The sequence below is a fragment of the Syngnathus leptorhynchus genome, chromosome 22 (genome assembly GCF_054491065.1).
Source record: "Syngnathus leptorhynchus isolate UIUO chromosome 22, UIUO_Slep, whole genome shotgun sequence".
In the NCBI taxonomy this organism is placed as follows: domain Eukaryota; kingdom Metazoa; phylum Chordata; class Actinopteri; order Syngnathiformes; family Syngnathidae; genus Syngnathus; species Syngnathus leptorhynchus.
Window position 1 is genome coordinate 3,982,764 of NC_141216.1, and position 24,880 is coordinate 4,007,643.

The 24,880-nt window shown below is 49.2% G+C and overlaps 1 protein-coding gene across 5 annotated transcripts in view; it reads right to left on the reverse strand.

Moving 5' to 3' along the window:
• dbf4b (DBF4B-CDC7 kinase regulatory subunit) overlaps positions 1-24,880 on the reverse strand; it is a 48,580-nt gene that overhangs the window by 3,644 nt on the left and 20,056 nt on the right. For 4 of the 5 annotated variants that reach the window (XM_085903158.1, XM_085903156.1, XM_085903157.1 and 1 more), the window contains exon 5: positions 219-360. The gene's annotated coding sequence lies outside the window, so the exon portion shown is untranslated. Of the gene's footprint in view, positions 1-218; positions 689-24,880 lie in introns of those variants that run through there. The other variant, XM_085903155.1, reaches the window with a different exon arrangement.

The following is a 24,880-nucleotide window of genomic DNA, read 5'->3' on the forward strand; positions in this document are numbered from 1 at the left end:
GCAAATAAAAGTGATAAATGATTAAACAGCGTAAAAGTATCAAATTAATACGACAAAGACAGCCAGCTGCTAGCCGGCTGCTAGCTTACAGAGCGGCTACTTAGCTTGTTAGCTGCAACTTCGACTAACCAAATCGTCAAGTTCACTGGATGTAAAGCGCTGCATTGGACTCACATGTCTTTCGTGTCACCACGAGGACTTAAATTCGCGTTACTTACCTCTGTGAAGGTTTTAGTGGAAGATTTCTGCTTTCGTTAAGGGTTCCTAATAGCAGACGGACACTCCAGCTACCGCCGATTTTTTAAAACACACCGGCGGAGAACGAGTCACTTCCGGCAAAATGTTGCATTTGAGTGCCTCCTACAAAATGGTAATTTTCACAACTTAGAAGGTAACATGGAAATAGAACTGTCTGTATTTTTCTTGGTTGACTTTAGTTGGTTTGTGGGCAAATTTTGATTTCCTATTTGGAGAACTGCCCAATGTCAACAAGAGTTAATTAATTTGCCAACTTTATGTTTGGGAAATAATTTGTAAGTTCATATGCAGACGGTTTCAATGTAAAGTTTTTACAAATGTGTATATATTTTATATATTAAATCACTGTTGAGAAACACTGATTAAAATATCTAACACGAGACTTGTGCTCCAAAAGTGCAATTGAATATGAAATGCACATATCATATAGGCCGCGCAATAAAAGCAACTCATTGCAATCCAAATGGTGCTTTTTTTAACGGCGGCGGCGACAGATTAGCGCAGCTTCCAGCGGGTGACGCCGATGCGAGTTGACGTGGACCAAACCCGCAATGTCCCAAAGCCATCTGCGCCTGTCAGCTTGGCCGACATCAGTGGCGCAGTCTCCACACGGCCGTGACACATGTCACAAACTTTTACATGTCTGCTCTTTTTCGGCACGGTGCTGCTGGGAAACGTCTAAAAATCGTTTTTGCCAAAGAAGCTAACGAGGTTTCTCAAATTGAAGCCGAGGCCGTAACCGGATAAGCATATTGACATACGCTGGATATTTAATTGATACGTGCTGGTAATGTTTAGTCTGGGAATCCCGGTCCGATCCGGACGTGATCTGGCAACCCGAAAGCCCCCCTCATGTCTTTCTAAATAAATCTTGCCAGGAATAATGAGGCAAGTCAGCGATATTGCGGGCTGCGTTGGGATATTTGAGGTGATTGCAGTTACTCAGCTGACGTGAACTTTGAACCCTCTCCGATCAGCACTTTTGGCAAGGCAATCCATCATGGTGCTTTTACTGTCATGAGGAGGGAGTGGCGTCTGCAGCTGCGAGTCAACGGCTAAGCGGCGCTGCTTAAAGGCAATCATGTCAATCCGCGCAGGCTACCCGTTCCAAAGTGGACCTGACGGGCCGGGCCGGGTGGGAGCGTCACACACCACGACGTTTGTGAAGGCTTACCGCGAAATGCTAGGAACGTTAAAAAAATCCAATGGAATGTCAAAGGACAAACGGATTTTGCATCCATCCAATGGACATAGTGCTACTCTTCTGGTTTGTGTGCCTTGGCCACCTGGGGGCAGTATAAGACAGACATACAGTCACAGCTTTTCTGCCAATATGAGATATTCACCGGAGAGGATAAAGAAAATGCATTATTATCTGAAGCCTGAAATGTGTATTGTACCGTTTATGTTCAAATATGTGGTTTGAGAGTGGACGCCGCGAGGAGGTGGTGGCGGCAGCGTGCGCGCTGACAGGAAGCAGAGACGAGGACAGAGATACTGGTGTCGTGTTAGTGCCCAGCGTGTTCAAACGTGACGCTAGGGACGCTAAGCTAACTTGACAGCACCTTCTCGTCCACGCTTCTCTCTCGTGGTACATGGCGGGCCCGCTGTGTCATGGCGGCGAGACCCGGGCCACCCGGCCTGCGGACAGCCATCCCCCTTCAACGTGCGTCCGGTCAACCTCGTGTGCTCATTTCTTCCGATACGCGAGCTACTCGAGGAGATCTGAACACTGCAGTGAGAGGAGCTGTCACTTCACGTTCACGTCTAAAAGTGATGAGCTTAACACGGACAACACGTTAGCTCCTCAAAGGCACAAAAAGGGGGAGCTTTCCTACCAATTAGGCTGCGTTCCTTTTGTTTTAGTTTGCTGTTGAATTTTTCATGACTTTTTTTTTTTCTTGAATTCCTCCAAAGCTATAAGATGTCACTGACAGACGGACAGACTGCCATTCTCCGAGGTCACTTCAAATACCAATCACACGCACAAACAACGGTATGGACCTGAAAGTAACAAACAAAGTCCCCAAAAGTGCGTGGCGAAATGTCCTGACAGGCGGAGGTTTCACTAACACTGACGCAAGCTAATGAGAGAGCCAGAGGTGAAGCCCACGCCGGCCCGTCGCCCGGCGTCGGGCGCCGCTGATTGATGCGCTCCGGTCAAATGAGGCAGCAGCCTGAGTGATTTGACACTCGTGTGGCAGTGACACACGCTAACGCTCATCGGTGTTGATGGGCCCCGGTCGCCGGGGCCCGCCCGCCCCACTTATTTTTAATCCCTTGTTCTTTTTTTATTCCTGCCTCGGCTCTTCTCGCTCATCTCCTTGCCACTTCCCATCAGGGTCGGGGAGACGGAGGCCCTCAGGTGCTCGCTTATTAAGCATCGGGAGACGAGACGAGATGAAAGTAATAACTGGAAGCCGGCGGCCGGCGACCGGTTGGGCTTTCCATCGTCCGACCCAACGTTGGCTTCAAAATACACTTTGGTGAGCGTAATTGTTGACCTTTGGACTTTTACACGACCTGCGGTGTTTTCATTTTCTATATGTGTGTTTTGTTCTTGAGTTGCGTGCCTCGAGGTAAAAAAAAAGCGAAAGTTGTAGCGCTGGTAAGTCAAGCGGCCGTGTATCATGGCGCGATCTGCGTGGCGCTGGCAGGGCCGGGCCCTGACAAAGCTAATTAGCACGGGACATGATACACCACTCACAGCGCATTACGTGCTCGGCTGACAGCGTGACAGCGGCGCAGCTGAGCGACGACAAGGAAGACGACGGAGAGTACACCGCCGGCAGTGACGATAACTGTCGGACGCGTCGCCAATATGCGTCTCGTCAAGATGGAGAGCTGTCGCCTTTTGTTAGCGTGTGCGGCCGGCCTGCTTATTTGTGTACACAAATAAAAAAAATGTAAGAAGAAAGCAAAGTCCAACTTAGCTCAAATAAGAAACTGTTGACAAGTCGGTTGCCACAGCTTGTTTGCAGAATTGGTGCTGCTATGTGAGAAAAATCCAACAGGTGGCGTAAGACTCCTGCAACAACTCAGCCGGCCTTATTTCAATATTTAAGCACCTTGAATGAAAACTAAATAATGACATCGACTTCGGCTTCTACATGAATATGCACATACTATACAACATCACGTATAAAAATAATAATGTCATCAAAAGTTGCCTCTCAGAGGTGCAATAAAAAAGACAAAACAGCAAAAACAGACAACCAAGAAGAGCCCACAAAAAACATATCATCAAACATTAAAAGCAATTTTGAACAGCAACATTTCGACGCACGCCAACTTGGGCAGCAAGTTCGAAAGAACTTGCAATAGTGAGAAAATCCTCATGACAGTGCTGAGGTGGACGCTGCGACTTCAGGCATGCAAAAAAAAAACTCCAAATGAAATGTTCAAATTGTGTAGAATGTGAATAATATTGGGCCAAATTTGCATTTGAATGTTTTTTATTTTTTATTTTGCTACTTTGTATCAAAAAGTGAGAAGCAGCGGCCTGGAGTAATACACACCAGCAAGCGTTGACAACGCTGTGTTTCATGTCTCTGTCACCTGAGACCGAGAGGCGGGCCTCAAAGAGCCAGGGCCGCATCCAACACTCACGCAGCGGAGGTGTGGGCAGACGAAAGCGCGCTGCCGAGCGGAGGGGGGGGGGGGAGATCATTTCATTTCAGGCATCCAAAAACAAGTCTTGTTTTCATTTCTACGCAGCGGCGCTCTGCCTTTTGTTTCCGATAAGATGTATAAATAATGAGCTGCCTGACAAAGTGAGGCAAAGAGGTGGCGGGGTGTGGGGATGAGGAAAGAGGGGGGGGGGCCTCGGGCGGCGCATCAGTCATGCTAGCCCTGTCAGCAGGTAACTGATGGGGGCCCTACAGGCACAAAAAACCCTTTTAAGCAAAAGAGGGGGCGGAACTGACGCTGTTGTCGGCTGACTCCTTTTTAACGGACTCTTTAAAGCTGCGGCTCTCAAAATGGGGTCCCCCGGGGAGCCCGCGAGCCACAACTGGGAGGTAGCCTGTAATAATGATCATTTAGGAAAAGTGCACTGTGTGATAAAAAAAAGAAAAGAAAACAAAAAAAGCTTATCTCTGATACGCAGGATGAAGAGCAACGTTGGCAAACGATCGACGGCTGGCTGAGTCATTCAACATTAAAGGCGAAAAACACTGGCACGCGTTGAAATTGGAAAAAACATTTCGAAACAATTGCATCATGCAAGATTTTTGAACATTCGTTAATCCAAGTTGACATGTTTGATATTTTCATTGTGTAATTTGGGTCACTTTAGAAAAAGTCATCTTTTTTTTTTGTTTTTTGCAAAGGTTAAAACTTTCTGCAAATCGATGGCGTCATATAAGTGTTGTGAAAGAATTCCCATCGCTCGACCGGGCCCGCAGAGGATGATCTCACCGCGTGAATAAATCTCTTTTTTTATGTGCTTTTTGAACGCAACGTTTAGCTTTATGGTTCTGTTTTGCTTTCGTCTCGCTGCTCTCGGAAGCATCGATCTACGTCGCAGGCCAAGATTGACTCCGCAAATGTGTGACCGCTACGACAGATCTCGAGACCAAATTCCGCCTTACGGTGACGAGCCGAACGTCGTCTGTACGCAATGGTGGTTTAGTGGTGAAAGCTAGCATGATCCAAAATGAAACATTTTTATTTTGTTCAGTTTTGTGAGACGTTTCTGCTACAGTGCGAAAAGGATGTAATTATATTTCCAGGTAAGGGCGGGTGTTGATGGAGCACCTTCTGCGGCACAATTACCAAAGTGTCGGCATTAAACTGATGTACGAGTGCTTTATGTGTAGGAACTGCTGAAATTTTAATATGGCTCTCATTAGGCACTGCCAGAATGTCTTTGCCATGGCACCGTTCCAAGGTCACGCCAGAGGCTCCGAAAAATAAAACATAAAGATAAATGGAAAGCGCCTCCGTCCTACTGACGAGAAGCGAATTAAAAACACCTAAAATGTTTGAAAATAAAAAGCGCCAAAAAAACCCTATAAAAAATACATTTGAATTAAAAAAAAAAAAAAAAAATTGTGAGTAGTGTGAATCAACAGGCGGCCCGCGGGCCGAATACGGCTCGCCGAAGCGTCCAATGTGGCCCGTGATTGGAGCCAAAAACATCAAATAATACTCTTTTTGATTTTATTTGAGGGTCCGGCGCCCAAGATGATAAAATTCTGGCCCTTGACCGCCGGCCGGCGCACGGCTTACCCATCAGCCCTCCGACAACAATAGCTGCTAACGCCATCATTCATGACACATTGTATAAACAGTGTAAGCTATCAGTGGTGCCAATCAAAGTGATTGATTGCGGGCTGCCTTGAGAGAGGAGTGACGCATCAGGAAAAAGTTGTGCTTTTCCTTCTTTTTTCTTCTTCTTCTCCCAAGCTGCGCATTGGAGGGCTGCCACAGAAAGCGGTGATTAATGTGCTCTCCACGGGTAATCCCACACCCCGGGCTAATGAAGGAGGAATCTATCACGGGGCAGATGTCACCGTGACAGCGCTCCAAGTAGCTGGGAACAATTTAGCTTCTTTGCCGTAATTGTTCCTGAAAAGTCACGATGTGTCGGGAGTGAGGGGGGAAAAAAACACTCAACGATGACGCTTCAAAGTACGAGGGCGTCCGGCTACATCATTTAGCGCTCGTGTGGCAGAAAAAAATTGATGTTGACCTTTGATCACATGGAATGTACATATGGCTAGCTAGCAAGAAGGTAGCGTCGCGGCGTCAAATACAAAAGCGCTAACGTCAACAACCGCATTTTATTTTTGTCATCAATTGGAAAGTTTTATTGCCGTCAAATATGAAAGCGTTAACAACATTGTCAGCAAGGCCGTCATAAAACTAACGACGCGCCGCAAAATCTGCCTCTTGATTAGTCGTCACATGCTACTCGTGAATCAATTGGCCGCCGCAATTTGAGCGCCGGCGCTGGCTTTAAAGTTTAACGACACGCTTTACGAGGCGCACTCCAACGTCGGCCGGCGCCTCCCGACCGGCCCGCTCGTCATTCTAATTGCCATCGCTGCTGCCGTTGCTGACGGACAACATCCGCCTCCTCGTGGTCGTTTCAACAGAGGGGCCGGGCAGAGGTCACCATTCTTGTCTTGAGTCGATTTGCGTTTGGCTCGCCTCAAACCAAAATAGCAGACCGTCTCGGAGAATGTTTTTTTTTTTTTTTGCGGGCAACCTCGTAACGTTTCACAAAGTCCACGTTCCTCGGGGCGCTCTCTTCCACAATGGAGTTCACGGCACGCATGTAAACATGAGCCAAAAGACAGGAAACACCTTTGTGCGGGTGTTTCTCCGCTCGGGCCGAACAATGACTGACCCGCCCGTAGCCGCAAAACAGAAGGGCCCGACGTGCAGCAAGGTGACACCATAATAAATATTGTAGTCCGTCAGCCCGCCGTGCTGTCAGTCCGCCGGCATCAAACATCTCCTGCAGCAAAGGATTCCTTTCAAGTGTACGCTAAATGATTCATGTCGCCGGCCGCATTGTTAAAAAGGCCACTTAGAGGGGCAGCGCTTGGCTTGTCTGAAAGCATACTGCGCTTGTTCACAAATACAAGGGGGGGTTGGCGTTGACGGGACAAAAGACTCAAATTTGGACATAAAGAAGCAAGCTAAGTAGCTCACTTTGTCTCTGAAATCGTCTCAGCTACTCTCGGTCGGAACAAGACCTAGAACAATTCCGTGGCGACGTGTGAATATAGCGTCTGAGCTTTTGATTTCCAACTTCGTAAGGCTCAATGCGGAGTCCAAAGACATTTCTTGCTTTTGCAAAGCACAAACGCGCGCGATTGGAAACGATGCGGTGTCACAAAGTCGAGCGAGCTGCTTTGTCTGCGCCGAGCTCACATGAATCCAAAACATTTGCGCGTTGACAACATGATGGATGACGCGCGGTTAAGTGGTTCGCCTGTCGCGCAGGCTCGCAAAAAGCACAAATACAAATGGGTGAGTTCTCACGTGGCGTCAAGCGCTGATGTGCTACTAATTAGAAAATGAGACCGCGTCAAAAGCGTGCCTGGTGTGCGCCGATGTGCAAATGCTCTGCAATCGTTCATATTAATGAGCCTCAACGTCTTTCAGGTCTTCGAGTTGCCTCGATAGATAAAACAACCAGACTGTATCACTCATTTTGGGTTATGTTTTCAGTCCAATTAAAAACACATGTGTTCTATTTTGAAAATAGCGTGTTATTAGCGTGACGCTCGCTCATTGTTTTTTCGTGCCTTTTGGTAGCCTTCAGTTGTCAAGGAGTGAGCTGAGTAGTTTCATTTGGACAGAAGATGAGATTTGTCGCCATCTTGTGGCATTTACAGGCAATTGCAAATCTTTTGCTCTACTTTTGTAGAGGACAAAAATAGACATACATTAGGTGGAGAGTTGAAAAAAGATGGTGAAACGTAAATAGGCCGGGGTTCACCATATGTTTGGAAAACGCAATAATAATAAGATCCAGAAGGTAAAAAAAATGATTCAGTGGTTTGTGCGACGGAGGATCCACGCCGTGGCAGCCTGAGCGATGCGGCTCACTTGGGGTGCAGAACAAAGAAAAGGACCCCGGTGCCGGATAAATTTGTCAACGTCCTCGAGCCTGCCCTAGCTCGGCCCGGCCCGAACCGGACCGGCCTGACCCCGACCCTCTCTCTCAAGATAAATACCTCTGTCAACATTCACCTTCAGTCCCTGGACGGGTGCAAATTCAACTTGTCATCCATCATCCTTCTCTGTCATTTTCCTCCCCCTTCAGTAATGACTTTCGGACCTTGGCTCTTTTTTTTTTCTTTCCGTTTGCTGTAAGCCATGCTAATTCATTTTCACCTTTCTGACTGTAAGGTGTCTTGATTTTACTCGTAATGTTATTAGCGGGATCTGCACGAGGGGGGGGGGGGGGGGGCGTCTTATTAATTGTTGTTTTGGTGTCAGAGGCGGCGTGTGCACCCGCTGATTTAATCATCTAAATTCCCCGCCGTGGGAGCTAACCTGAGCGCCGCGACGTAGCTGCCATTGCCGACGTAACGCCGATTAGCCAAACCGGTAATGTTTATCGCATTAGCCTTCGCACATTAGTTTGTCACGTCTTTGCGATGGCTTTGAATTTGAAGTTAGTAGGTTTATGTTCATTTTCATTTTAGACTACAGCTTGATTATAATGAACAATTATTCAAAACTTATATAAAACATTTATAAAACCATTTTACTCAACAAATGGTCACATGAGACCAATTTATTTTGCAAATGATTGCAAAAAATATTTCGCTTGCTGATCCAGACTGAAAGGACTCCATGTCAGAGACATTGATAAGCAGCGAGCTGGCGTGTCCTGACTAACGACTCGGGGGGCCTGATCCCTCACAGGTACCGTCTTGTTTGCCTCCGTCCCTCAGGACCTCAGTCCCCCAGAGACCTGAAGAGGCTTCTTTCTCCTTACCTGGCTGCCCGCTCGCGACTCCTCTAATGACGAGCGCGTCTGCTCGGCCGGCCTGGCCCGCGTTGCAATTAAGTGGAGCGTGCGTTGAAGGCAAAACGCAATGTTGGTCCCAGTGGGGCCCAAAGCTGCAAACTAGGCCTGATTAAGGTGGCGTCAGACCGGAGGCCCAGCGACGCACTTGATGCTCACCTGTGGTTGGCAACCTGTACTGAGCCATGTTTTTTGGGAGGGGTGCGGCAGCGACACGTTTGGATCATTTCCAAGCGAGGCGACAAAGACGGACGGATCCATAGACGAGCCTCGCCGACAACGGGCCAAACACTCGGAGCTCGTGGGGCCGGCCGCCCGTTAGTTTGCACGCACTTCATGTCGGATGTCCTCAACCGCGGGGCGCCCGGGCCGACCCGCCGGCCGCGTCATGTGTCAAAACACGTTTGCGTCACTTGTCAGTCTGGATGGCGCGGCGCGTCACTCTGGACATCTGCGCTACTGTATGTGACAAGGAAGAAGCTCCCGAGGCCGGCCGGGCGGGCGGGCGGCCGGCCACCGCGACGCCTTCCACAAATATACATGCAATCATTTTGTATCTCAAATCAATCTTCCCCATCGTAATAAATGGAAATGCCGCTAATGTACCGATATTGCTTTCGAAGGTACTTTTGAGTCCTTTTTTTTTTGGACTGCCACTTGCCACAGTCCGCCTTTTTGTTCAAATGCAAGTAAAAAGCTCTGGTGCGCTTTGCAAACATGACTTACAAGGGAAGGAGTGCTGTGAAGCGGGATGAATAATGGAGTGCTTCCCGGAGAAGGCGGCACTCTTGGTGGCAGGAGGTTAATATTCTCACATGTCATTAGGTGGCCGGGCCCGACTGACGGCTCATTGAATCGGGCAGCAAATGATTTCCTCATGCCGCGGAGGACGGAGAGCTTCAAAGTGAAGCGAGGAGGAGGGGGGGCGAGGTCAAGACAAGCACTCCGCTTTGATTAATGAGCAGAGCTCGGCAGAGGTTGCCGGTAGGTAAGAATGTGACGCCGAATTGGATGTGAAAGCGGGGCGGCGACTTTAAGCTGGATTTGACCCGGCTACAGAATTCAGTCCCACGCGGCGCGCACCGTCACCGTCGGGCTGACTTGATGGCTTGTGACGGCCAAACTCACGCACCCTTTGGCTCGTGTAGTCATGGCTTTTTCACTTGTTGCCTGACAGCTTTAGCAAATAGTCGCACGAGCACTTAGCCATACTGGACACAAGTATCTAACCTCCAAAAATGAAACACTCATGATTGGAATTTGTTTTTGAAATATCAACTTTTGAAAAAGGTGGATTAAAAACCGGATGGGAATACTTTATTGACACACCCCGTATCAGAAAAAGTAGAACTACACTGTCCACAAGTTTCATTGTCCAAGTTCTTCCCCCCTCACCGAGTCCTTTGAGGACCTTCCGGCGGTAATAAGTTTCACTCCATTTGTAAACAACAAAAGTTCTAATCTCCTTGATCTCCGACTGTGAACAAACGGCGAGGAATGTGATCGGTCGGCCGGCCAGCCGGCGCTAAACACCAGCGAGGACAATGTGTCGCTCACACACTACAACAACAAAAGAAAAACGCAGACAAGGCAGCTGGAAAAACCTTTTAATTAGCGCTAATTAGTTTAGCGGAAAACGGTCGGCGGTCTAGAAGGGATTTGTCAGCGCGTGAGAGATCAGAAAGATGGGAGGTGCTCACGTTTCTTTTTTTTTTTTTTTTTGTGCTGAGTCAAAAAACTAATAAGGAGGCCGATAATGAGACCCGTGAGGGTAACGGCCCAGGTGGCGGCACGTAATTCCCGCTCGGGGCTTCAACTATTTGTCACCCTAGGGCAGTGTATTTCTTCAAGAATATCACAATCGTTTTCTAACAAGAAAATAAAACGATTCCGATTGATTTTTGTGTGAAACCGGCTCAGGAATGTCTAATTGCTGGTGACATTTTCCCTTCAAAGTGCCTTTAAAGTTACCATTATCCCTTCCGTTGCGGGCGAGGTGGTCTTTCTTGTGCAATGGAGCCAGCGGGCCGTGAAGATTGTCACTTCAAAGCTGCACCGGGAATACGTCGCCCGTGACAATTTGGGATTAAGCCTTTTTTTTTTTTTTTTTTTTTTCCCCCCACGCTACTTCCGAATTATGCCCATTTTGGTGATCAGCGCCGACAAAGCCCACCGTGTGACTTGAAGTCTCATTCACTATTGTGAGACAGGCAAGAAGGGAGAAAAAAACAAGCCCATCTGGGCTCGACCTCCTGCGAGGAATCGGGCATATTGCATCATTTTACTCATTTTGCAAAATCATGACGTTGGATTTCAGAATTTTTCGCGCCCCCCCCATGCCTGCTCTGCCATTTCTCACAATAAGGCACATGTTAGCGGCGGAGGGAACTTGCTTAAAATTCAATCCACTTTGGCGTCATTATCATTCATCAAGATAACGAATGACTCCTTCAGAGTATGGTAATTATCGTTTGATAAATCATCAGCAGAAAATTAACTGGACGTCAAAACATTCAGGGGGCGAGGAAGGGGTGATGAATGGAGAATGATTGCGGTGATGAATTGCGTTAATCTGGCCGCTGTGAATCCAGCGAAACGGCTAAACAGCTCAAGATGGATGGGGCGCGCCAAAAGCTGCAAGGTCACAGCGCCGGCCGCTCGGCCGGCGCCCCAATAAAAGAAAACCATGAAAGTGTGCGGCCAACTCCAACAGAGGCCAATTTAACTAACGCTGATTTTGACTTATTCAATTCAAAGGATGAATCCATAATGAAACCTTGTTCTCCAGGGAAGACTAACATTGTGACGGCCACCTGGGCTTCCTCTAGTGGTATGTGGAAGAATCACATGGTTTTTTTTTTGGCAACATTTGACTGGGTAACCTTTGCTATATTTAAAAGCGAAATGAATGTTCAAAATTAGCATACTGGCAGTTGCACACTTCCTGGTCAGTGAAGGAAATGTGAATGATCTCCGGCTACACAAAGTATTGGCTATGTGATAAATATTCCTTTAATGTGGTCTGCGATGGGCGAATGCTCTTACGGTGAAACCATCAGCAATTACCTCCCTGTCAAAGCTGCAGGTGACAGATTCTACCCCCCCCCCCCCCACTGCCCGAGCGAGCGCTATCATCAAGCCAACATGAGCTTCATGTGACGGCAACTAAATCGACGGCCCTGACAGACAAATGGGCTGAAGCTTGGCCCATCAGAAAAGAACCAGCTGAGGAGATAAAATAACACAGATTCTGTATGTACGCTCTGTTTCCAGAATATGAAAATTGTGAATGCGGCGCGCTCCTTTCATCTTCTGCCAAGTTGCAGTTTTTACCTTGGGCTAGCTTTGCCCTTAGCGGCCGCGCAAAAACAGGAAGTGCAGAGGAAGTGCGTGCGTGTGAAACGGACAGTCATCCCTCACGCGCGAGCTCGATGTGGCAGCGGTGTTTCGAAAAGGTGCACTCGCATGCGAAGGGACGCCGACATTCTAGCGTAATTGCCTCGCCGGCGGCCGGGCCGACGCTTAATAAGCCGAGTTGTTGTTAGCGGCGTGCGAGTTTGGAACGGAGATGCGAGAAAGCGTAAGCTCCAAAGCGGCGCGCATACCTTCGACCACACGGCACTTTTCACACCCGGGCCACATTCGACTCCATCACGGTGGCGTGACACAGCTGCTAAACGCTTGCCGCCACTCTTTCACCTTTTGGCCTGTTGAACTTTGGCCCCCACGACACGCATACAGTCAATTCAGAATATTGAACTGTACGTTCAGGATTAAGCCCCAACTTTGGAGTTACAAGCACCAAATCAACTTGAATCAAAAAGTGGCCGTGACTCGAGGCCATGGCGATCCGCAACTGAAGGACAACTGGCCGAGATCCGAAGTCCTCATCAATAACTTGCTCGGTAGACATTTGTCAATACATTTTGAAACGCTGCGGCGCTGCTCCTCGTTTGTCACGATTATTGCTGAATTTTGAAGCTGTCGCGAGCGCGAGCGGCGGGAGATCGATGAGCGTGCGCCGACGCCTTTGGCTAACGGCTCGCTCGCGCCGGCTAAATTGCCTCTCCATCTATTAGCTGTCCGTTGAGCCTCGGCGTCGGTGTTGGCGTAGAGCTCGACTATCATTTTGTGTCTCCGCCTTGTTGATTAGACCTGACAAGGGCACGTCGCTAGCGCCGAATTCCACACAGATCGCTAATAAATACAGTTATGAAAGAAGATTTACACGGCAAGAAAGCGTAAGTGTCTTGCCGTAAAAAGGCAACAATGGCGATCGCTGCAAAAGTGCTTGAAAGTTAAAGCTGATGGATGGCTTGTCAAAAAAATAATTGTGGCGCCCAGAAAGTGGCTTTGGGGCGGGGGGGGGGCTTGCAGCGTCGAGAGCGTGATGGGAAGTGACAGTGGTCTGTCAAGACGCAATGGCTGCCCACAGTTGTGTGAGGGGCCGGCAGAGAAGGCAGCACAGCGGGAAAGCGCCGTTAATACCTTGACAAGAAAAGGAATCCGGCTGTCACACCTGCTCGGCCGCTCCGGGCCGGGTCGGCCGCAATACGCCGGCGACGGAATACGGCGCGCCGGGGTCGGCCGGCGGGTACAAATCAGCCACGGCAACGGTGCTTCCTTTGCTTGTGACAATTCATTAATCACTCTGACAGGTCCGACCTTATTACACGGGATGGTTGACACTTGAGCAATTGGATTGTCAACGGCATCCTATTAGAAATGCAATTCAAATTGAATCCCGGCCCTCTTGTTGTAATTCCCACAAAGCCTGTTATCTTTTTTTTTTTTTTTCACGGCGACCTTGAGAACCAAGCGCGCCTTTCCCGAGATACGCGCTCGGAGTAAACATGCATACAGCTTCCTCCAGGAGCTAAGCTTAGCCCGGGTTGTTAACGGAAGTAACTTTTACAAAACTCAAATTAACAAACGATTCCAAACATCTGGCAGTTGACTCCGATTGTCCAGATGGACTTGTTTGTGAATTGACAAACACGGTAAGGCGGCTGAATGGTCAACATCAATACGCGTGGCGCCAGCTGATCCACCCTGACTCGACCCGCGTCACCAGAATGACAGTTGGGCAAATGCGTCGCGATGCCCAACGCTCCCGGGTGACCGCGAGGAGTCCTAATGACGAACTCGGCGAGAGAATTAATGACCGAGAGGTGGGAGCGGCAGCTGGGCAACCGGCGGGGACGGAGCCACCTCACCGCCTGACATTCGCTCACTACCGGACCACCTGGTTGCCCTCGCCGACACGTCCCGCTGACACACCGGTCAGCCGAGTAGTCGGCACGCTCGCTATCTTGATGACCTACCGTTTAGAGCAAACGTGGCCCTGCGGGTGCCTTGATGTGCGGACAAGATTAGCAAAAACATTTTCGCATGGAACATCATAGAGTACAGTTATGTATATATTTCAAGTCAATTCTGACTGGAATGAATATTTGTGTATCTCTGAAGCTTTACGGAGCAGCAAGTGATCCGTTTTTTTCGCTGCCTCTCGTTTGAAGGGCAGGACAGTAGCAGCGAGCCAAGCTCAATGCACTTTATATCCGATCAACGGCACTTGATGATTTGCCGTCGTTTCCAAATGTCTTTTCTATGAAAGCAAACGGCCGCGGTTACTTGTTAATAAACCCAAGGTCTTCCTCGTTAAATGAGTCACTCTGGGATTTACGTGTGCGGGCGGGTGGGGGGAGAGGGGGGGGGGGCATTCCCTGGCTTGAGCCAGAGGTCACTCTGATTTATGAACGTCTCATCTGGCAGACGGCGGCTGACGTCAAGTCACTTTGGGTGCCGCGTGCGCACTAAACAGCTGCAACTGTGTAGCGTCACGCTAACGCCTTTAGCATTTTTTTTTTATTTTCAACCCTTTTACATCAGCCCAGGGTGGACGGAGGTGGCCGTGGCCCTCTCGATTTCCACCTCTGCACGCCCGTGCTTCCTTACAGGAAACAAAGGCTGAGCAATTTTGCCGTGTTCCGGTTGTATGACACAAGTTAGCGGGCAAGCCTGCCGCGTGTGCGCGTTTCACCTCCCGGCGGCTGTCAGTGTATTAATCACCGGTGATGTGCGCTGCGACGGGACGGCTGCAGGAAATAAAGACACGGCGGCGGTGGCAGGTGTGCCGCCCTGATGTGACTCCATCAGACAAGAGGCTCGCTATTGACAGGGTGAGAAGGGGGTGGGGGGGTTGATGGCTGCTCAGGCAGGCGGGGAGGCAGCCATCACTCCTCCTCCACCTCCTCCTCGTCTACGCTCAGTCACCTTGGCTCTGACGCAATGTCATCAAAGTGGAGGCCATTATTCCCGCCCGCCGCCTTTACTTCAACATGGAGGGAAGGGCTCAATGTTAAGTCCAAGGACGCCATTTTAGCAGCGGTTTGAAAAAGAAAGAAAAATCCAGACCAACGACCAGCTTTGTCATTTACTTCTAAAAGGACGGCAACGAAAGCGTACGATCTTAATGGGTAACTTTGGCCTGATTTAAGTGAATGACAAATCCCCAGAGCGTCAACGCTGAGACTTGGCCTACAGAACAGAGCAGGCGGCTTGTTTAAGAAACAATTAGCAGCGTATACAAAGCGATTCGCAGCCGGTGCGAGTGCACCGAGTACGGCAATGGCGGCGGCCCCTTCAGCGCTGATTTATCGCGCTGTCACCTCCGCAAGGCAACATAATTAATAGGAGCGCCCACTTCTAATTCCGCCCACTTCCGCGGCCGGCGGATGGCTTTTGATTTATGACGGCCCGGGACTTTGCCTTCTATCACTTCATTTGCTCGTTATTTATGCTGATGAGCAATTTGGTGGGGTCGCCGTCGTCGTCGTCTCGCTTGCGCCTAATCAAAGAGAATTAGGGTGAACTGCATTATTTAGACCCCCCTCGTTTATCTTGCTCTTCCGCCACATTTCAGTTTGCAGCTATTCTCTCATCCTCTGGTTTTTATCTGGGATAGTAGAGACACTTGTGATATTTTCCTCCTTTTTAAAACTTGATGGGCAGTCACTCAACTTTATGGTTTGATTTCTTTTACGCCGTAAACATCTACAAGTGAAAAACAAATGCACACGCAGAACAATCAAGGCACGTTTCCAAGCGTCCGAAGCAGAAGAAGCAATTTCACTCTCCATAAAGCGCAACCCTTCACGGCTTCCCGAGCAAAAGGCAACAAACTCCCACAGAAGCCACGACACACACTCACACACACACACACACACACACACAGCCGCAAGGTGCTACGTCAAACACACACACTCACATAAAATGGATTCTCCCTAGCCGTACGAGTGAATCACGGTCAGCGCGGCGGTAATGCATCATAAACGGCCTTGCAGATTAATACGCGAAAGCCAAATAAATCAGGTGGCGTTGCGGCGGGGTTTGCTCGAAAAATTACACCCGTTGCAAGTGTTATGATCCCGCAAATGCGATTGCCAAGGTTAAATTGTGTATTACTGTTCAAACAAATGGAAGCGGCGGCCGGGCTTGGCAGAGCGACATTACTTAGCGTGCTTGCAGCCGAGACATTTTTAGAAAATAAAACGAAAAAAAAAAAAAAGGCTGGATTAAGATGCACTAAACAAATAAAAGTAGTATACAATAGCGATGCACGTTTTAAGCACGACGTTAGTCATTTTCATGTTAGGGCAAATTTTCCCGACAGGGTTATTGCGTGTCGAAATATTTACATCGAGGTTGCGTAAGCCGGCGTTTGACGTTAACTTGACCTAACGTGTACCCGAAAATATACTTAAGCAGAGTTGTGAAGTATTTATGCTGGCTGCCGAGAGGTAATAAGATGCAGAGCTCACAAAGAGCGGTCAATACATCCGTCGATAGCCGGACGGCGGGCGGGCGGGCGGGCGGCCATCTATCAGGCGGCCGATCGATGGCGTTTTTCTAACAATGAATCCCGCCAAGTGACGGCTTTCAAATAAACGCTGGAGAAGAGCAACCCGATCGTCCTCTGGGGAGAGATCCGACATGTGGAAAAGCTCCGTGCCTGTGCCCCCGCCGTCTGAGGAGTTGCAGAACAAACGGCGACCGACTATTGGAGATTAGATCATTGGACAACATAGATGCGGAACCTCCACAAACAATGACTCGCTTAGCCCTATTCCAGACCGGCTGTTGGTTTTAATTGTTTGGACGGAAATTGATCGATGCATCGAGTATAAATATAATACATGTTGATCTCGTCGCCGTGCTCGACACTTGACGGACAGCCGGCGGAGTCGACGCGAGAGCGGCGCGGCGTCAATGGCAGCTGCTGATTACATTGCGTGCTCTCATCAGTCCTGACGTGATTTGATACCCCGGGCGACAGCCGCGAGACGTTCATTAATCACGGCGGCTCGCGGGAGCAGCGCCACTTAATCCGATGACGGCATCCGTCGTAAGACTTTACGCAAATCAATCACTGGCAGCTAGCAACACTAGCGACATCCTTGATTAAGAGCTGCAGAGTGACAAACTTTTCCTCCGGCGGCTCGGTTCAAGGCGGGGACGGGAATCGTTAGCCGTCGACTTAGTTCTGTCATTCGATGGCCATCCGGCTAGTTAACCGCTCGCCGGTCTGCGTAGCTCTTCCCTTCCCTGCAATTATCATCAAAGAACATCTGTTTGTTGTTCCTCCGCCGCAAGCGGCCCAGCCTCACCTTGACCCACACTCCCAATTGTGCGCCGTGTTATGAGTGAAAATAAACACAGCCGGGCCAGGCTCGGCCTTTGTAAGAACAGGGCGTTCTCAGGATACGGGTGGGCTTCCTTTGACGGGTACCACAGAAGAAGAAAACGAAGAAGAAGGGAGTGCGGGCTCTGCAAATATAATGTCGACGACCTCAGAGTCCACGCCTGTCGGCTGAATGCTGAGGGATGGTCACGGTCTCTTCTGACTTATTCGCGACGGTGTCAGCGGCGCACTTGAGTCACTTCTCGCCCGTTAGCTAGCTCAATTAACAAAGACACGCGAGAGATGGCGCCGACCCGAAACGGGGACATCCAAAGTTCAGCGGGACGACGTCGCCTTGCCAAAACACGTTTGATGTAACGATGTGGGTCATTCCACCATTGGTGGGCATTTTATAAACATCAAGTTTCAAATCATCCATACACCAAATATGTAGCTAGTCAGTTAGCTTGTTGCTATTTAACTTGTTGCCATCTTTATTAGTATCCTATGTGGTTAGTTTGCACTAGTATGAGATGAGATGAATATGTCAGCGTCAATCGTGCTGGGCTTGAACCCGGCGATGGGCGGGACCTTGAGAACGCCTCGCTGGCTTATCTCGGTATTGGCTGTGAGGATTCCGATATTAAAAAGCAAAGCGGGATAAGTTACGAGAGGGAGGTTCTCATTTGCCGGAATGTCTCCATCAATCTGGAGGGGATTGTCACGTGCCCTTGAGCAAAGATGACACGCACATTGCCTTTCATTTATCATGTGACGCCAATCAGAGTGAAAAAGGTTAGTTGTGCTGTGCAAAGAATATATTAAAAACAAAACAAAAAAAACAACACAATCGATTGCTGCAATCGAGCAAATATGAAGTCATAAGAAGCGATTGAAGTATCCTGTCCTGCTGCATCAGCGTCAGGGTCGAGGCACTTGTTACGTCGCTCGTAACGAAATATGATTCGATGAAATATGATAGCATCAAAGCGACACGCAGGTCTTTAATGTAGAACAGCTGTAGCCAATCTCTATGCTCACCAAATAATACATCACGCCTAATTGATTTTCTGTCAGTTGCCGGGAAAATAAAATCCTTTTTTTTTTTTTTTTTAAATTATGCACGACGACCAGGAAGTAGCTCGAGGCTGTGCTAATGTGGGCCTGTCCTCATAATGACCACAGCCGCGAGTTAAACAGTGAAAAGTGAACCCCTAAAAAGAGCCATGGCCTCGGTGCAAAATTTATTTTGGAAAAAAAAAAAAAAACACACGCCATGACACAAAGCAGTGGCCTAATAAAACAAAAGTACACACGAGGAAAAAAAAGCCGCACATTAAGAAATTACACACACGAGTGCTCAGCTGCCGGGCGGATTAATGAGCATGAGCAAGCGTTTCCCAAAGTCAAGCTAAGCCGCAGCCAAAGACGGAGAGGGGTCAGCGGCGGGCCAGCCTCTTAAATCAGAGCAAAAGGCCGACCCCGTTGTCAGGCCGCCACTCGTGGGAGGAAGCGCCGGCAAAACAATGACCACGGCCGAGGGAGGGAGGGAGGGAGGGAGCCAGCGGCAGCGGCGCTGCTTTTTTTCCACCAGCTGGGCTCGTGAAAGCAGCTGGACACAAGCGAGGGTCACGACCAACTGTTTGTTATTCCCAAACTAAGTCATACTTGACGTTAACGAGGTGACGCGCTCGACGTGCTTACGGACTTTCCAGCCCCAAAAAGTGATTCATTGGCAAACGCATCTGCCTGCGCGGCTGAAATTTCCCCTTTCGCGAGGAGGATTTATAATTCATCCTCCCGGCTAACTTGTCTACTAGTAAATATGGTTTTGTGCCAGGCATTAGTCAGCGTTAAGTCATTTGTTGATACGTTCATCATGGCTCATTTGGCTTTTCCGCGCGGGATGACGAAGATACGCTTCCACAAACGATCCGATATCCGAGGTTAAGAACACACGAGGATAATAAATCGCCCGAGTGTCATGTTCAATTTCCAGCGAGGGCTTTAGTCTGTATTATTCATAACAGGATTTAAATTGTTATCAGGACGTACAACAATCCACTTTGCATCCTGCCCGCTGGTGATTCATAGCGGGGAAACGAGCCTCACATTTTCCACGCTGAAAAACGGCGGTGGCTGGCGACGACACGGGCGCACTTGATGTACTCGGATGATTGTTTGAATAAATTGCTTCCATCCGGGCCGCCGTTCACACTCGCGTTATCAATTGTGATTGTCTCGGGGTGGGCGGCGACCTTCCTGCCTCCCTCGGACAGGACGGGCCTCACGCGCGGTTCCCGTCTTTTGTCAAGTCAAATCAAAGACGACTTCCATTCTCAGCTGCAGACCTTTGCACCTCGACATTACCGCGTCCCGCGTTTACGTATGATATTGTCGCCGTGACGTCCGCTCCATCATTAAAAGCGGATCCTTCATCTGGATGCAAATGCGAGGAGTCGATACGTGGCAGAGCGTGAGCGATGGCGCCGCGGTCCCCTTGTACGCCGGAGCCTATTGACTTCTTGTAGGCCTTTTTGCAGAGAATTTGAAAACAATCAGCGTGCGGCGCGGCACAATGCAGAGACATTAATCACAAAAAAGGGGGCCGCTTTATTCCGCCGCACAATAAAAAGGGGGATTGTCGCAACAGCTGCGAAGCCTTCCGCCGAGGCCGATGATTTATGTGACCGCGCGGCCGTAACGATGAGCTGGCGTCATTACCGTATCGACGGCCTTCCAGATAGATTATCCTCATTGATTGCTTCATGCTTTGTTGATAAGCGGGCGTGGGCGAGAGAAACGGAATATTGCAAAATATATAGGCAGCTTTTACGGTACACGAGCACAGTCCCAATTGGAATGGCATGTTTCCAGTGGCTTAGCATGTTGCGTGTATGAGCGCTGTAACATGGAATAATTCGCTCTATGGCATTTCCATTAAGCTAGGAGACTTTGATGAGACAAAATGACATTACATGATATTTCTCGACAGCAAGAGGGAGAAGAGGTGCTAAGTTGTGAGGCAAAAATATATCTCGAGAAAAAAAAAAGGTTCACCAACAAACAAGTGGGCCCCAGAATAACAACAACCAAGAAAATACCAAAAGGGCCTTCAAGATGAGTTAGCGGAATGCTGTGTTTCCTAACTCTCGGCCTCCAAAGTTAAAAAGGTCAAGCGCGACAGTGGCTGAATAATGAGTCACAGCCAGGAGAGTTCAGATGTTGGAAATCTTCATAGCGCAGTGCTCATGATTCATGGCCGAGTGTGCTCCCTTGGCCCATACATCATGTGAAGCTTCTTGCCCCCCCCCAGCCTGGCCAAGGTCAGCTGAAGGAAATGATGCGGCTACATCCCAAGATTTATGAGAGATTCTTTTACTTTGCTGCTCGTGTGTTTACAGAATACATCGACTCCCCCCGGGCAGGAACTGCCTCAGCCCCTGCGGCTTTTATAGGAGAGCCCGGACGTTTATTGGCTATGGCTAACCATGCTAGCTGAGTGCTAACCGCGAAGCAAACACGAGCGCTGTCAAAGATGGCGAGGTGAAGCCTATCACTAACCGCCGTGTGATCATTTTCATCTCATTTTTTTCCGAGCGGAGCGCCAAATCAAACGAGGGAAGGTGCGACGCAAAGAATTCAACAAAAAAGTGCTCGCTTAGCAGTAAGAAAATTGCTGTGGGATTTGTTTTGCCCGAACGGCCGGGCAGGTAATTCCTCTCTGTCTTTCACGGTGTTTGTCGGCGTTAAGTTGCCGAGCCTCGGCCCCGTAGATTCTCGCATCCACTTCCCGCCTTTGTCCATCCATCAATGGGCGGGCGCGCTTTGTCAGCGCCGACTTCATCTTGGCGACGGCGATCGCGAGTCGCGCCCCCACCTCCGCTGACAGGGAAGCCCCTGACGTCAAATGTATTTTTTAAAATTTTAACAGCAGGGAACACAAATGAGACGCTGATGGGCGCTTATTAACGACCAGGACATTTTGGCAACGATCAGCTTATAAATGGTCCCCCGTCAAGGCTCTCCTAAAGCCCCAAACGAGTCTTTTCGCTTCAGCGCTCCCGTCAGCTAATAACAAACGACGGCCATTAGCCGTATTGTTAGCCGCGACGCCCCCGAGAACAAACAAAAGATCGTAAATAACAATTTGCAAGGGGAAGCCTTTAAAGAAGAAAGATGGCGGTGGAGGTTGCCAGAGATGACGTCGGAGGGCTTTGAAGGCAAGATTGCGGGAAGGCTCTGCCAAACAAAGCCCGAGGAAATACAGCTGGCCCGAGCATTTTCGCTTCAGCTTTTGTTCCCTAATATTTGGACGAGCAATTCCCAAACGTTCATTTCTTTAAGTACGATGTCGAAAATAGCCCAAAATATTTCCAAGGAAAGGCGCCTGCTTCTCAACAATATCCACCGCGGCCGGGGAAACTTGATCCACTTATGTGACAATTCAATAACATAATCCTAAATCCGTGACGACTTTTAACGAGATTACGTGGCCCGAACGCAGCGGAGACTTGTGGCCATAAAGGAAATAAATTCATCAAAACACAGAATAGGAAATGGGAGCTATTTTGTTGGATCATATATTTGTGGCAAATTTTGCAAAGACTTGCTTTTGGCTAACTTAGCTCATGGCTAACGCCGAACAAAAGCTCATTGATTGCAATCATGCACGCCGACAGCCCGAGGAGTGAAGAATGTCAGGGAATAACGAAAGGTTGTTTACCTATGGCGACATGAGAGACACGGTCGGGAGGGTGTTTTGTTTTGCTTTGTTTTTTCAGCAGGGCGGCGACGCTGACGGATGGACAAAAGTGACAGTACGGTATTCATCCCGCACGCTCCACAGCCGCTGGCGTTTTGGACACGGCAATAAATCAGCCGCCCTTCCGCCGCTGTATCTACAGCTTATTACAGCCGGCGTGACAAATAAATAATAATCCCTGTCAGCGAGGGCCTTTTGCACCGCAAAGCCTCCATCCTTTCATGCTCTTTTGCTTTTACTTTTATTTCGCTTTTACTTAACTTAAAAAAAATTTATCTAAAATGGGATACTTGCGACCGGCATCTCACCCAGAATGAAACGATGAAAATGTCGACACGGGCACGCGACCAGCGTGTGGAATTTGGGCCTTTCCCCGTGAATTTCACAAGCACTCATTAAAGATTTACGGTTCCCTAAAACATGTTAATTGGCTTCAAGTGGGGGAACAGGCCGCACAAGCGCGCTGACTACGTCGTGCCAGTAACAGAAGCAGCAGCAGGTGGAGGCCAAGACTCCAAAGCAGGCTCGACGTGCTCGTGTATTGAAATAATAGCTGACGCTGGGCGTTTGCGTCAGCCTAATAGGCCGCGACACCCGAGCGGCGCCTTGCCTTGCCTTTAATTTGTTGTGACCGTCCAAACGGTCGGCTGGATGGGGCAGGTCGGGGGGGGGGGGGTCTTTAGTGGACACGTTGACAGAAAGCGGCTGTGAGATTTCTTTTTTTTTCTTCTCGAGTGGGCAAACAAAGACGAGGAGTTTTGACAGGAGGGTGTCGCGGCAAAGAGATGAAATGGCAAGTGAGTGGCGACCACCGTCATTTGCGTTTTGTTGCATCAGCAACGGTGGCAGATCGGGCATTTCGTCAATCGGACACCTGCGTGTCAAGGTACAACTTGTTAGCAAAGAGTGGGCTTTTTTTTTTTTCTCCACGCGTTGGCTGGCTTTGGTTTCGAGGTCGGCGGACTTTGCCGGCGAGCGTATGCCGAGCCAATAAATTCATCAATTTTTGGCATCCTTTCCCCGGCAGTGCATAACTTGATTATTTTCACGCGCATCTATGTCAAATCCTTTTGCGCTGCACAACTCAATTCTGCTCTTTATCATAGCGATCATTAATAACTGTCGGCCGTGCTGCCTCATTAGCATCAGAGCTACATTTGTTTCTGCACGCAGGCTGATTATTTCCTACAACAGGCCCCGGCCAATTACTTCGGCGGGTGGGGAGGGGGGTGAAAAGGTATCACATAAATCAAAAGCTAACAAGGTGGCAAATTTGAAGTTATCCCGATTGCGAGAGACGCCCCGACTAATATGTCACTGTCAGCCGAGCGCCACGTAACACGCATGCCGAATATATCATCCCAAGAGGTTCTCTCCGAGGGGCGGGGGTAGGGGGGAGGTAGCGTAGCATTAGCATATTCAGAGCACAGGTGGGAAGGAAAATTTAAAGCGACAAAGTCCCAACATGCCGGCGCTGTCTTTACGGGCCGAACAGCTTTTACTCTTTGCGTGATGATGTTCATCCATCACGGCTCGACAGCGGCATACATGGAAGCGACGGCAAACGTGCAAAGGCGGCAGCGGAAAGAAAATTTGCTGAAGTGGCGCGCACGCCCTGAAATACAATCAACTCCTTTTACAATACAATTTTTTTTTTTTATTTGGAAAAGATTCCATTCATTTAAACGGGAAAGCGGATTTGAGATACATCCAAGCGATCTGAGTTATGACATCACGTCAACGCCGTTTCCCCAGCATCTGCTCGGCCTCATTCTGAAGCGCAAATTGAGCACAGACGGGGGAGGCAAAGTTTTGATCTTCAGCAGAAGTTAGCGAGGGTTATCTTTGGCCGTCCATCTTGCCTCCCAACCCCGCCGCAGCTGTCTTCTTCTTCCTCTTTCTTCTTCTTCGCCAGCAGACAGCGCCGCTTCATCTTCATGTGCGTCACGTGCCCCGGAGTTCCTCACCCCGGCGGTCCAATTCATCAACATCTACCACAAACGTCCCCGACTGCACGGCCCAGATGATCTGGCTGCTGATGTATAGGACGACGGGCGAAGGTGGCGGCGCGGCGCAACACTTATCGGATTGCACATTATGCACTGCTTTGTACTGCCCGGGACAAAGAGAAGACCAAAGTCCGGACAGGCCCGACTTCACTTTGCTGAAAGGCTGGGCCAAGCCGGCCGGCTCATTTCGATGAAGTGCGCCTGGGCCAATTCATTTGTAAAGATCCAAATTCGGCTGGCGGATGGCGACGTCATCTACTTTACATCCTTCCACTCACAATTACTGCATAGATGGAAAAGCCAAAGCACTACCGGCGAGTCTTAGAAGCAAATCTTTGAATAAACAGAGAGTCTGAGCGTCAAAACAAATCAAGAGCACCCAATGCTAACGCCGACGCTAACAATGAAGCCGCGCGTGCTAACGCTGGCCTGCTCTACGGGTACGCCTATAACGCCAAGTCAGGGCCCACGGAGGCCATGTGTTCCCCATCAAGATGAAAGCGCGAGTCGTTCTTCGGAACGATGTCTAACACGTAGTCCCGCTAAAAGCCGAATATAAATCAAGATGTCAGCACGGAGGGCAGATGGAAAACACTCGCGACTCGCGATACAAGAACAAAGTCAGCGCGGGCTAATCCTTCAAAGCGCCGCTCCGATTTGGTTTTTACGAT